This window comes from Danio rerio, chromosome 14, assembly GCF_052040795.2.
Source record: "Danio rerio strain M-AB ecotype USA chromosome 14, GRCz13ab, whole genome shotgun sequence".
NCBI lineage: Eukaryota > Metazoa > Chordata > Actinopteri > Cypriniformes > Danionidae > Danio > Danio rerio.
Genome location: NC_141034.1, coordinates 37,086,317 through 37,101,028, shown reverse-complemented (window position 1 = coordinate 37,101,028; position 14,712 = coordinate 37,086,317). Strand labels below are relative to the sequence as shown.

Here is a 14,712-nt window from a genome sequence, read left to right as displayed (position 1 = left end):
CCCACAAGTCCAAAGACATGCAGTACAGGTGAATTGGGTAAATTGTCTGTAGTGTATGAGTGTGAATAAGTGTGTGTGGATGTTTTCCAGTGATAGGTTGTGACATAAAAAGGGCATAATAAAGGTACTAAGCCGAAAAGAAAATGAATGAATTATTTAATATATTGGTGCATTTAAAAAAAACTGATTTATTAAAGAGATATTTATTAAAAAAATACTTTAGACACAAAAAAATCTTTAGAAATGGAAAGATAATACATTTAAATTTATGCAAAATATTACAAAAACTAATTGCAAACTACAAAATTGTATATGTATTTTTTCTCTTGATTTTTGCTATTTTTGAAAACGTTATTTCATATTTTTCCCTAACATATAAATTTAGGCTACTAATTTTTTAACCATTATTTTAAGTTCTTTTGTTAGATTATCTCCAGATTTGGCTTCAGTAATGACCAAACTAATGCATACGCACAAATATAATATTGTACATTTACAATTATGATTTGTGGGGGGTGTACTCATATATGCGGAGCACTGTACAGTAGTTACACCTTAATAATTGAAAACATGCATATGAAAATCTTGATGGATCCAGCTGCAAATGATTCCTCCAGGTCCTTGCTGCGCTATTGTATTAAGATGTGTTTTGTTTGATGCGAGGGACTCGTTAACCTACTGTATTTACACTTAATGTTTCAAAGCGTATCTTATTTTCCACTTTCCTGTGGGGAGTATACAGGTTGGTAAATATATTTCAAATGCATAAGGTGCTGAGCTAATGGAGCATGTTCTTTCATTGTTCTTCCAAGCTGATTAGACCTAAAAGGAAGTTAAATTACTAAATACATATGTTTTAAAGTCATAAATAATGTCCTTACTCATGCACAACACATCTCACACGAAATCTAAAGTACTTTGCTCAGTGAGGCAAGTGTGCTGTGTTCACTTTTCAGTCCACTTCACTCTAAAGCGAAACGGCTAATTGCCCATCTGCCATTCCTCTATCTGGCTCTCCTTGAAGACATCACCTCTGGGGCTGTGTTTGCTTGTTTGTACCTGTCATGTGGGCCTGCTTGTCCACCCAGCATGCCACTTGGTAACATCTTATCAGTTCCTTAAAGATCAAAGACCCACGGTGATCTTTATCAGCCGATTTACCTCCCCTCCTTCTTCACTCGGCCCCAAAACCGTGTAGACCATGCCTTTGAGCGCTTTAGTCTTTCCTCTTCTTATCAACAGTGAAGGGGTTTCATTCTTCGCAGGCCTTGGAACAAGAGAGAGAGACCAGACTAACCAGTGTCTGCACAGTTACATAGAAGAGGCCATTTGGTTGTTTGACAGGGGGGTTAATTCAACATAGTAAATTTAAGTGCATTATGTACGTTCTCAATCACAGTTTACACCTGGTATTAAGATGCATTCTTGTTAATCCGATCTCAAGTGGATGACACTAAATAAAGTTGTAAACAGTCTAAAATGTTTTGAGACCACATCTAGATTTAGTAAAAAAACTAACTTTGTTGTATTGCTTTCGTTGATGCTAATGTGGGCTGTCTTTTATTCCAGTTGACCTAATTCTTAAACTTAAATGCTAAATTTTCCTACTAAAATCTGAAATGCAGTTTGACAGTGACAAATGTTAAAAACATAATGGGTGTTTGGTGTAGTTTTGTAGTTCTAAGAGCAAAGGGGAAAGCTGCTGCTTTATATATAAGATTTTTTTGTTGTCTCCTTTCATCCTTGTATGTAAAAACAATACAAACCAGGCCATAGACAAAACAAAGGTTAAATCGAGTCAGTCAGTCTATTTCGAGGGGAATTATTTAATAATTTCCATTCAATCTGATTAAAGTTTTCTTCATTTAAAATTTCAGTTGATATTCCTTCATTCTTTTATGCATTTTTCCTGCATTTGTTTCATGCCAGGGAAAATGACAAGTTTATTTTGTGACATTAACTCTATGGCTCCTCGGCTATGGAACTCGCTTCCCCTTGATAAGTAGCAGTGATAGTCTTCACACTTTTAAATCCCGTCTAAAGACCCATCTTTTTAAGCAGGCTTTTCTTTAACAAATTTTTTTATTATGTTTTTTATTATGTTATTTTATATTTGCTATTGTGTTTTAACTTGTTTGGTCAATGATTGTTTTTAGTAATGTTTAATTTGTTTTAGCATGTCTGTTGATGCTTATTGTAAGGCGACCTTGGGTGTCTTGAAAGGCGCTAATAAAATGAATTATTATTATTATTATTATTAACCGGGTAATGTCAATTAATAATGTTTTCTATAACCAAAAAAATGGAAATTTTACCATAATTTACATTATCTTGAATTGTTCCAATCAATTTTTTTTTCTGTGCAAAAATAAGATTTACTGAAGATTGTTGGAAACCTGTAACCACTGAGATAAACAGTAGAAAAAACTAATATAGAAGTCAATGGTTAAAGGTTTTCAGCATCATTCACTATATGGTCTTGTCGGAGAGAGCAAAAAAAACTCAATTTGGATGATGACAAGGATGAATGGCAAACTTTTAGGTCAACTATGCCTATAAATCCTCTTATATATAAGAACAATATGTTATAAAAAATATACATAATATGTTTTTAATATATGAAGAGTTCAGATGCAAAACCTCTAAATGCCAAATGAAAAGTCCCCATTAAAATTAGCATTTTCATCATGCTCCTTTGTGTATGTTCAATAATATCACTTTAATGGCAAATAATAAGTCCTTTTTCTTTAAAGTAAAATATCTCAACATAAACAAAGGAGGCTGAGAAAAATGGTCATTTTCGATGAAAATTTCAGATGGCACTTAGAGGTTTTTGCATCTGAACTCTTCATATATACTTTCAAGTTATCACAGACATTGTGTGTCACATAAATTGAAACACACTGTTGTGGAAGTCAGACAAGGGTTAGAGCAGAGCAAAAAAAGTAGTTTATTAGGATAATCCTGCAGGATGACACCTGTTACACACACACAAAGTGAATGTCTCACATTTGTGCCAAACTCCAAGAAAGATACATTTCTGGTAGGAAAGAAAAGATCTTGTTGTGGTTTTCGAACTCCTGACATGAAGTACTACAGTATATCCGGCTTTTTCCCCCTTACATTTTTAGCTGAAACTGTAGTTCAATAAATAGAAAAAGTACATCTAAATATATAGGTACAGGCATTTTGTGGATAAAAATAATTACTTTGGCTCCTGCTGATACTTTGAGGTCTAATCGAAATGAAACAATTGTTCTGTGCAAGAAAGTAAGCATCATTTACATTTTAAAGTTAAACCAATGTCTCAGAAGAGATCTTGTTTTGTTTTTTTAACTCCTGATAAGGAGTGATACAGTGTATCCGGATTTGGCAATGGCCAATACCAAACTCACTCAAAAAAATGAATTATGGCTTTAGTTGGTCCAAAGAATGTAACTATGTTTAAATTAAACAATTCTCTTATGTTTGTGTATTAAAAATAAAAGCGTTGTGTTGGAAAAAATTAGAAAAAGTAAGTTTTCCCATTTAAACAGCTCGCTTAATTAACATGAATGAAAGGGAGTTGTGTTGCTTCTGCAGTACTGCATTTTGGTCAATAGGTGGAGTAATATCTGCACATGCGCAGTTTCAAAACAACACAGGAAGTAAGAAGATTCAAACCACAACGATCACTCTCAGCTCGGCGCCATATTATGGGAATCAAAAGATGAAGATTACAGTACAAATTGAGAACGTGCACAAAGCTTTCCCCAATGTGGACACACAGGTGAGATTTTTTTTTTACTTTATGTATTTATACTGAGGCTGTGACAACATTTGAATCATAAATGTACTCTCTTGTAATACTATGTTGTGTTTGTGTATAGTATTGCTATGACATTGCCATGTTCCCTGTGTCTTTTCCACATTATAGACAGATAAATGTATAGTTTGTTTTGCATTCCTGTGAAATTTTATACTTGGTATATATTAACTCCCCCAAAATAAAGTTACAAACGTTGGTACTAAGGAATAGTCATGTTAGAATAGTCTAAGCTTTTCACTCATCATAGCACACGTGCTGCTGATAATTTGATTTGATAGTCTTTATTTTAAATGAGTGTCAAGCAGTTTGTCGAGTTTGAATGCCAGTTTTGATAAGTTACATAACATTAATTAAAATGTGGTGTTGGCACATTGTTATTTATTATCTAATTGTATTCAAGCCTGTTAACTTAAAAAAAAAATCTTGACAAGCATATGTGACACTTAAATAGGATGACATCTAGCATGATGGCATATTTAATGTAAGCTTATTTGTTTGGTCATCTAACACGTTTACATTTTTAAGTTTAGTAGTTTGCTATTTATATTATTATATTTTATTATTTTAAATCTTTGCTCACACATCTATTTTCTCCCTCATAGGTTTACAGCTCAACCTCTAAAATCCCATATCTGGCTGAGGAGACTGTGGATCATCCAGGTACTATGCCTTTAGATGCCTATACACACATTAAAATGATGTACAGTAAAAATTACTAGTAATTTTAACTACTAATTATTTAGTAAATTACTAATTGTCATTTCATGTCATTTAGAACATCACCAGTGGAAAAAAGGTGTGAATGCATCCTCAAAGCCCCTAAGTGAGGGAGTACATGGTAAGCTATTTTATTTTTTTAAACATTTTGTATTTTCCTCTTAAACCAATTCCTCCTTTCACCTTTGATCTGTTGGTAAATTTTTATTTTTTTACCTGACTTTTTTAGGATGCTGGGCATGATGAAGCGCAAACCTTGATGTGCAACACCACCTTATGAATCTACAGTAGTTACATTAACATTTAGCAGACTCTTTTGTCTAAAGTGACTTACAATTGAGGACACATTCAGCAAATCAACAGGAAGAGGCGATACACCCAAGATGTGCTAATTATACAAAAAAATTTAAGAATTAAGAATGCTTCTACATGTGGTTTGTCAAGCCCACACACCTGTGTGAAGCAGACTTCATGCACAATGTTTTGTTTTTTTAGATATAGGGAGTGCTTGTAAGAAAGTGTCTGGTGGAAATGTGCATAAATGGTGCAAGTGTCAGAGAGATGAATGTGTGTAGCTATTGCATGTTCCCCTTCGGTTGGGGAACTTCAGTGCCATGAATGGGAGGATTCGGATCAGAAGCCGCTTATCTGGAGAGTATTGAACGGGCCAATGAATGAAATTAATTGGCAGCGTAAGCTTGCGCAGGTGTGCGACATCTGCAATCATCTCAGCATATAAGCACACCTGAAGCCAGCAGACGCCATCCTTTTCGCTTCAGATCCTTTCTGAGTGAGTCGATGAGGGTTCCTCTTGCTGATCAGCACTTCAGAGCGAACGAGTGTGTCTCCCGGTCCAGAGTGGGTCTTCGCGGTGGCAGACGGTCGAGCTGGGTTACTCCCTTGCCTGCGGTTCTTTGGGTCCGGTCCTCCAGAGCGGTGCGTATAGTTGCAACTTTCCTAAAAGAGCAACACAGTCGTGCAGCACGTCCTTTTCAGGATGGCGCTCCGACTGTGCGTTTCTGGATGCGGGGGTTTCCTGTCTCCGGATGATGGACACGATCACTGCATTGCATGTTTGGGGGTCCAGCATGTTAATGCGGTGCTCGCGGGCGGTTCATGTCGTCATTGCGATGCCATGACCGTTGCACAGCTAAGATCGCGGCTAACTTTCGCAAGAGAGCGAGCCACCCCAGTTGCCTCCTGTTCTAAAAAAGCAGCGGGCGCTCGGGCAGATCTGAGGGTTTCAGCGGGAGCTAATCCGCCGCCCACGGGCTCGCGGACCTCTCGCTCCTCACGGCGCTCCATCCAAGCTTCGGGTGGTGAGAGTGATCCGTCTAACCAGATGGTAGCTCTCACACTCGCTGACACCGGAGATCAGATGTCCTCCGCGGCATCGGAGGGTGGGCTTTCACTGTCCGACGAAGATCCGGACCCGCTCGCCCCCTCCGGGCAGGTGAGCGCTGTCAAATCGGATCCTGAAGCGGACATGTTAGCCGTGCTTTCCCGGGCTGCTTCGGCCGTGGGGTTGGAGATGGTTTATCCCCCAGCTCCGCGGCCGGACCGACTAGATGGGTGCTACGTAGAGGACCAGAAGGCGAAGCCTTCGAAGCCTCTCGTCCCCTTCTTCCCGGAAGTGCACAGTAGGCTCACGCAGTCCTGGAGGGCACCTTTCTCTGCCCGTGCTGCGAGTGCCTCCGCCCTCACCGCCCTTGACGGCGGAGCTGCCAGGGGGTATGAGGCGATCCCGTCAGTGGAGCGCGCTATCGCGGTCAATCTTTGTCCGCGCGGCGCCTCTACGTGGCGGGGTTTGCCCCGCCTCCCGTCCAAAGCCTGTAGGTTGTCTGCCTCCCTCGGAGCCAGAGCTTATAAGGCTGCGGGCCAGGCTGCTTCTGCTTTGCACGCGATGGCCACCTACCAGCGCTACCAAGCGCAGGCGCTGGCCGAGCTGCACGAGGGCGGGTCCAACCCAAGCTTATTACATGAGCTGCGCACCGCGACCGACTATGCTCTTCGGACTACTAAGTCCGCCGCGTGTGCGCTGGGGAGGACGATGTCCACACTTGTGGTTCAGGAACGCCACCTCTGGCTAAACCTGGCCGATATGCGCGACGTTGACAAAGTTCGCTTTCTTGACTCGCCCATATCCCAGGCTGGCCTGTTCGGCGACACCGTCGGTGAATTCACCCAGGAATTCAAGGCGGTGAAAGAGCAGTCGGATGCGATGGGCAATGTCATCTATCGGCGTGGCCGTAAGCCCGCTCCGCCCGCCGAGCCATCCACCTCCGCTGTTCCTCGCCGAGGGCGCCCGCCAACGAGTGCTGCCCCGCCCCCGCCTGCGCCTCCGGCCAAGCGGGCGCGGCGTTCACCTCGAAAGCAGGCAGCCCCTCCTGCCCAGGGCGCCGTTAAGTCCGGTAAACGGACCGCGAAGCGTCCCTGAGACAGGCCATCTGGAGAAGAGGAAACTTGCTCTTTCCCCGCTGGAGGGCGGGGCCCCGATAACAACGGTACTTTTCAGTGCCACCAAAACATCAGTAAAAGAGCACTTTTTCCCTTCCCCGGATGTGACTGCACGAGTTCTGCCAGTCCGGGACGCGCTGCCTTCCGGCTCGCAGACTCTACGTGCTTCGCCAGTGGCTCACGAGCGCTGGGGGGACGGTCTCCCTTCCCTCAGCCCTCCAGCCCCCTCTCCGGAGTCAGGGTGCGGAGCCAGAGCGAATCGCTCTCCTCCAGCTTTTCCGCGGGACCCTCGTGCTTCCCGGATCAGCACACCCACTCCGCGCTGCCCCACCGCTGGTACGTCAGCGATTGTAGCGATGACTCCATTAGCGAGGGCTCTGCCTGCCTGGTTAGCGCGGGCCAGCCCCTCGCGGTGGCTCATACGCACAATCAGACTCGGTTACGCGATTCAGTTCGCGAAACGGCCCCCCAAGTTTACGGGCGTGTATTTCTCCAGGGTCAACCCCCTGTCCGCCCCTGTCTTGCGAGAGGAGATTGCTGCCCTCCTGGCGAAGGGTGCAATCGAGCCGGTTCCTCCAGCCGAGATGGAGAGTGGGTTTTACAGCCCATACTTCATCGTACCCAAAAAGAGCGGTGGGTCACGGCCAATCCTAGATCTGCGCGTTTTGAACCGCTGTCTGCACAAGCTGCCGTTCAGAATGCTCACACAGAGGCGCATTCTCCAATGCGTTCGTCCTCGGGATTGGTTTGCAGCCATAGACCTGAAGGACGCGTATTTCCATGTCTCCATTCTTCCACGCCACCGCCAATTTCTGCGGTTTGCGTTCGAGGGTCGAGCGTGGCAGTACAAGGTCCTCCCCTTCGGGCTCTCTCTGTCTCCGCGGGTCTTCACCAAACTCGCGGAGGGTGCCCTAGCGCCCCTTCGGCTCGCGGGCATTCGCATACTCAATTATCTCGACGACTGGCTGATTTTAGCCCACTCGCGGGAGCAATTGATTATGCACAGGGACGAGGTGCTTCGGCATCTCCGCCTACTGGGGCTTCAGGTCAACCGAGAAAAGAGCAAACTCGCCCCCGTGCAGAGGATTTCTTTTCTCGGGATGGAGCTGGACTCGATCACCATGGTAGCGCACCTCTCCGAGGAACGCGCTCGCCTGTTGCTGAACTGTCTGAGGGAGCTCGACAGCAAACTAGTGGTCCCACTGAAGTTCTTTCAGAGGCTCCTGGGGCATATGGCATCCGCAGCCGCCGTCACGCCGCTCGGGTTGCTCCATATGAGACCACTTCAGCACTGGCTTCACGATCGGGTCCCCAGACGCGCATGGCACGCGGGCACACACCGGGTCTCGGTTACTGCGCTGTGTCGCCGCGCCCTCAGCCCTTGGAACGACCCCTCGTTCCTACAGGCCGGTGTGCCTCTAGGACAGGCGTCCAGCCATGTTGTTGTTTCAACAGACGCTTCCAACACGGGTTGGGGGGCCGTGTGTCGCGGGCATGCGGCTGCGGGCCTCTGGAAGGGTGCCCAGCTGCATTGGCACATCAATCGCCTAGAGCTGTTGGCAGTGTTCCTCGCTCTCCACCGCTTTTTACCGGTGCTGGAGCGGCAACACGTGCTGGTCAGGACGGACAGTACGGCGGCGGCGGCGTATATCAACCGCATGGGGGGTATGCGCTCTCGCCGCATGTCTCAGCTCGCCCGCCGTCTGCTCCTCTGGAGTCACCCGCGGCTGAAATCGCTGCGCGCCATTCACGTCCCAGGCACGCTCAATCGTGCAGCCGATGCGCTCTCACGACAGCTGTTACGCCCTGGAGAATGGAGACTCCACCCCGAGTCTGTTCAGCTGATATGGGCGCGATTCGGGGAGGCCCAGATCGATCTGTTTGCTTCCCCCGAGAACGCTCACTGCCAGTTGTTTTTTTCCCTGACCGAGGGCTCTCTCGGCACGGATGCACTGGCCCACAGCTGGCCTCGGGGCATGCGCAAGTATGCGTTTCCCCCAGTGAGCCTGCTCGCGCAGTTTCTGTGCAAGGTCAGGGAGGACGAGGAACAGGTTCTGCTAGTTGCGCCCCTTTGGCCCAACCGGACCTGGATATCAGAGCTCTCACTCCTCGCGACGGCCCTCCCCTGGCGGATCCCTTTGAGAGAGGACCTACTCTCTCAGGGACAGGGCACCATCTGGCACCCTCGCCCCGATCTTTGGAACCTCCACGTGTGGTCCCTAGACGCGAGGAAGACTTAGGTAACCTACCGACTGCGGTGGTTAATACCATCACTCAGGCTAGAGCCCCCTCCACGAGGCGCGCCTACGCCCTGAAGTGGAGTCTATTCACTGAATGGTGCGTCTCTCGCAGAGAAGACCCCCGAAATTGCCAGATTAGTGTTGTGCTCTCTTTCCTTCAAGAGAAGTTGGACAGCAGGCTGTCGCCCTCCACTCTCAAGGTTTACGTGGCCGCCATCTCCGCTTATCATAGCGCGGTAGCTGGCGGCACCGTGGGAAAGCATAACCTGGTCATCCAGTTCCTTAGGGGTGCTAGGCGAATTAATCCATCTCGCCCCCCTCTCATGCCCTCTTGGGATCTCGCCCTCGTTCTCACGAGTCTGCGATCCGATCCCTTTGAGCCACTCGAATCAGTATCTCTAAGATTTCTGTCCCTGAAGACAGCTCTGCTGGTTGCGTTGGCCTCCATCAAGAGGGTCGGGGACCTGGAGGCATTTTCGGTCAGTGACTCGTGCCTGGAATTCGGGCCGGATTACTCTCACGTTATCCTGAGACCCCGCCCCGGTTATGTGCCCAAGGTTCCTACCACCCCCTTTAGAGATCAGGTAGTGAACCTGCAAGCGCTGCCCCCGGAGGAGGCAGACCCAGCCCTTTCTTTACTTTGTCCAGTTCGCGCTCTGCGCATTTATGTGGACCGTACTCAGAATTTTAGATCATCTGAGCAGCTCTTTGTCTGTTATGGCGGTCGGCAGCAGGGAAGTGCCGTATCGAAACAAAGATTATCCCACTGGATTGTGGATGCCATTTCACTCGCTTATTCGAGTCGAGGTCAGCCGTGTCCCCCGGGAGTACGTGCACACTCCACTCGGAGCGTTGCATCCTCTTGGGCGCATGCACGCGGCGCCTCTCTAACAGACATCTGTAGAGCTGCGGGCTGGGCGACACCCAACACATTTGCAAGGTTTTACAATCTGCGAGTGGAGCCGGTTTCCTCAAGGGTATTAGGTAACCCTTTGGTGATTGAGGAGACAACTCGGTAGGGTGTTGAAACACGCTTGCTGCGCCATTCTCCCTAACACGGAGGTACGTGCGCCTTTTTTATCTGTCAGTAAAGTTCCCCGTCAGGTGAGCCCTGCAGATTCCTCCGTGGCCCCCAGCACTGACTCAGCGGAGGAGTCACTTGCTGGCCCACTACGTTGTAGGTCTGCCCGCTGGTCAGCCCGCGTTTTGGGTATAGGTGCCTGCTATGCGTGATCCCCACTAGGCGATCCCATATGCTTATTCCGCCACGGTTAAGTCCCCCCCTGGGCGGACCCGTGTCTTCCCTCTCCGCTAACCACTCTTTGCTATGCGTACTCCCCCTTTTTGGGCTAGTCCATAGGTAAATTCTGCCATCTATCCCCCCCTTGGGTAACGGATGGCCTCCGCAGCGTCCTCCCTATCGGGATTGCACGCTTCCCAACGTACTGTCGTATTTCCTAGAATTATCTAGATGCTCACGACTTCCCAAAAAATATATCTAAATCCGTAAAACTTCTGTTGAAGTAGGATAAATTAGGGCCAGGGACACGTTGGAGGACCGCGCCCCCCATGATGTGGGTGCGTCACGCTTGCTTGACTATCTCCTCATCGGGGGTGTTGGTAAGGTGCAGTCATTATGGCGCTTTCCATATTCTCCCATTCATGGCACTGAAGTTCCCCAACCGAAGGGGAACGTTCGAGGTTACAGAAGTAACCCTTCGTTCCCCGAGGAGGGGAACGGAAGTGCCATATTCCGTCGCCATAATGACTGTCCCTTAGCTGTTTGAAAGTCTCTTCAGCTTAAAAGGATGGCGTCTGCTGGCTTCAGGTGTGCTTATATGCTGAGATGATTGCAGATGTCGCACACCTGCGCAAGCTTACGCTGCCAATTAATTTCATTCATTGGCCCGTTCAATACTCTCCAGATAAGCGGCTTCTGATCCGAATCCTCCCATTCATGGCACTTCCGTTCCCCTCCTCGGGGAACGAAGGGTTACTTCTGTAACCTCGAACGTTCTGTGATGGTTGGTCTAATTTATGGTGTAATGCTGATCGTGTTACTTTGCTTTAAAATGTTAATCTTTCTTTGAACAACTGAAGTGTTATCTGCTTTTTCAGTGTAAAGAAGGTACAGTATAGTTTACAAAAGAAGACTTAATTTTTCTAAGTATATTTTTGATAAATCATTTGAAGGCAGAATATTATTTTTGAATGTTTTTTGTAATATATGAAAAGTATAATTTTGAAAAGTGTATTTTATGATGTTTTTGTAAGCATATTTTTTAAATCATATATTGTTTTCAATTTATTTAATACTTGTATTACTATTATTTTAATAGTATTAATATTTTAACTTATTGTAATAAGTGAAGATACAGATAAAGACAGTATTTGGATTTTGATAATCATTTTATTGCTGGAAAATGTGTAAATCTGTAAAAATGCTATTGAATAAACTCAATGAAACGGAAAATGTTTTTTTATTTGGTTAAACATAACAATATCAATTTTAGAATAATTGAACTTAAATAACTACATTGATTAAAGCTAAATTATAAATGTTACGTTGATTGAACTAAACAACATTACATTACCTTTATGTAACTAACTTAAGTTCACTAAAATTAATATTCTTTCTTAAAAGTAACTTAACTCGGTTACGTGGAACCAGTGGACAAAAAAAAGTTAATTAACGCCAACATATCATTTTTTTTGAGTGCTGTTTCTCTGCATTGTGCAAAAAAACATGTTGTTCATCAAGATCAGAGATGCCCAAACTAGGCCCCATAGGCCAAAGTTTGCCCATGGTATCCTTTAATTTGGCTCGCCATCCCTTCTGAAAAGAGAGAAAGAATGATGGAGAGGGTTTAGAGATTCTCAATTGAAAAGTATTGAAACCCTTTGTTTGTTTTATTGTTAAAAGCTAACACTGAAATTAAATGTTTCAATTAAATGGTGTAAATTAATCAGATTTTGTTTAAATGTACATTTTATCACTCGACAATGCAGAGACTTTGGTGAACAAATCAAGTCAAAGGCAGATTCTGCTTGAATAGTGTATTCAGCACAGAACTTCATTGTGTTTTAAATGTGACTGTTTTAATTGTTTTATCATTTAAAAGTTATGCTGCATTAGTTAGTGCAATTTAAAGTAATGTTTTCTTTTTATATTGAAATATAGGGGAATAATATCTCCTGTGAAATTGAAATATTGGGGAATAATATCTCTCTTGCTATACCACTAAATGTACTATAAAAAAAAAAACCTTATTACTAATGCTTTACTTCTTAGACTTTACACACCTGAAACTTGCCTACAGCACTTATTCATCATTGCTCTCATAGTTGTGTAGATTGCTTCTTTGTCCTCATTTGTAAGTCGCTTTGGATAAAGGCGTCTGCTAAATGACTAAATTTAAATGTAAAAAATTAGGAGTTACCCATGGCAACTTTAATGTGATTCAGTTTAGTATTTTTATCTTCGACCCACGGATCACAATGATATTTGGTTTTTCACCCTTCAAACAAAAAAAATTTGAACATCTTGATCAGCACCGCTGATCAAGATGTTCATAAAAAAATGATCACAACACACAGCAAAATCTCAGGGGAACCCACACCAAGTTATTCTTCTAGGTTCTTTACCACTGTGAACAAGTGCAAACTCTGCAGTAATTTGTGTAGTTAATTATTTATCATGCTATAAAATTGTGACGTGATCTTTCCCTCAGCAGATGAGACTAATTTAAATAAATCTATAGTTTGATTTTTTACAATAAAAATATTTGCTTTTTTTAAATGTATGATGTTTCTCTTTCTTTTACCTACTTGCTTTTGTCCCCTGGCAGGTTTCTCAAGTGTATTTCAAAGTCAGTCTGATTGAGCGTTTATGCGTTTATGGATGAGCAGACAGCGCAGACGGTCTAGGGGTAAGTTGCCAAAGTCACGACCTTGCCCTGACCTGGGTTAAGGAAGTGGTCATGCAGCTCTGGACAAAGCTGTGGAGGAGAGAGTCTGAGAGGCCTGGCGGTCGTGCCTGAACAATAGCAGTCGCACATTCAGCCTGGGAGTTACACAAAGGCCAGAGCTGCCCCCTTCACCCTATTCACACCTCACCATAGAGCTGGCATTTCACACTCCCCTGTGAACAGCCATTCAATCAAACTACTGTTTAACTTGTTTTTCGGACTTGTTTTTTAAAATTGCAACATCATTGCATACTGCTCTGTGTTGACTCTGTTAATCTGTAGGGTTTTGAGTATAATGTTTGTACAAGCTCATAGAATGTACTGCTGAGCATTTAGTCGAATTTAAAGGGATGGTTTGCTCACAAATCAAAAATTGCTGTTAATTTACTCACCCACAGGGGACTTTTTCCACCTTAGATTTTTAGCTAAAACTTTAGTTCAGTAAATAGAAATCAATATGCACAGGCATTTTGTGGATGAAATTACATCCTTATGATACTTTGAGATCTATTCGAAATGAAACTGTTGTTCTGTGCAGGAAAGTAAACATCATTTTACGATATTTTAACCCAGTAGATCACAAGCTTCCTGTCGCATGATGGCGTATTTGTGGTGCAAACTCACACTGTATGTTTACAACAGAGAGGAAGGAAGCATGTGCTGAATGCTGCAAGTTGTAAACAAACAGCACCAGCTAATGCGTGAGTTTGAATCTGCACATGTGATTATGCAAGAGAAAAATCGCTAATTTTGATGAATGTGCACAGAATTGTCTGCAATGCTATGAAAATTATTATAATTTTAAATAACAGTTTGTTTTTTAATATGTTTTAAAGTGTCACTTGCTGATTTGGTGCTCAAAATACATATATTATTATTATATAGTATCAAGATATTTTGATGAATAAAACTTAATATAACTCAGTAACATTAAATAAATGTTTACTTGCACATATTATCAATTCCATATACATCCTTAATGAATAAATATATGATTTTTATTTCAAAATATATTATGGACCTTTTTGAATGCACTGTACAAAAATGCAGGGTTCCACACAATTCCTTCATGTTGTCCCAACAGAAATTGATTTTACGTGGATTGAACATAAAACAGTAAGGTTGTCCATTTAAAAAAAAAAAAAAACATAGGAATTGTGTTGATTCAACTCATTTACGTAATTTAAACAAGCAGCAAAAGTCCTTTTTGAGTGTATGGCCAGAATTAGACATGTACAAAAATACCATAGTACATGAATATTTGAGTGCTAAGGTGTGTTGCAAAAAAAAATTACATATTAAAAATGTTTGATTTATGATTTATCAGTAAGCACCTCATGAAGTGCCATGAGGACCACAGTTTGGTCCACATCACCAGGTCCCACAGCCGTGAGCAGAAGATGCTCATGGTTTCATGGGGCCGACTGCTCCGTAGGGAGTCGGAAGCCCTAAAATACTCTTTCTCTGAGTCGAGCGCCCTACAGCAAGACCTAAGAGGAGGACTCTACAAGCCCCCCCTCCT

The 14,712-nt window shown here is 43.9% G+C and overlaps 2 long non-coding RNA genes across 2 annotated transcripts in view; one reads left to right on the top strand and one right to left on the bottom strand.

The window, feature by feature from the left end:
* Positions 1-2,930: 2,930 nt before the first annotated feature.
* The window catches only part of si:rp71-46j2.8, a 30,144-nt gene continuing 18,362 nt past the window's right edge, over positions 2,931-14,712 (bottom strand). The window contains 2 exon segments of the long non-coding RNA NR_186776.1: positions 2,931-3,392; positions 11,944-12,058. This is a non-coding gene — a long non-coding RNA (si:rp71-46j2.8).
* LOC147840843 (uncharacterized) lies at positions 3,641-4,923 on the top strand. The gene is made up of 4 exons (XR_015507697.1): positions 3,641-3,769; positions 4,411-4,468; positions 4,584-4,646; positions 4,755-4,923. It is a non-coding gene; the product is annotated as an uncharacterized LOC147840843 (long non-coding RNA).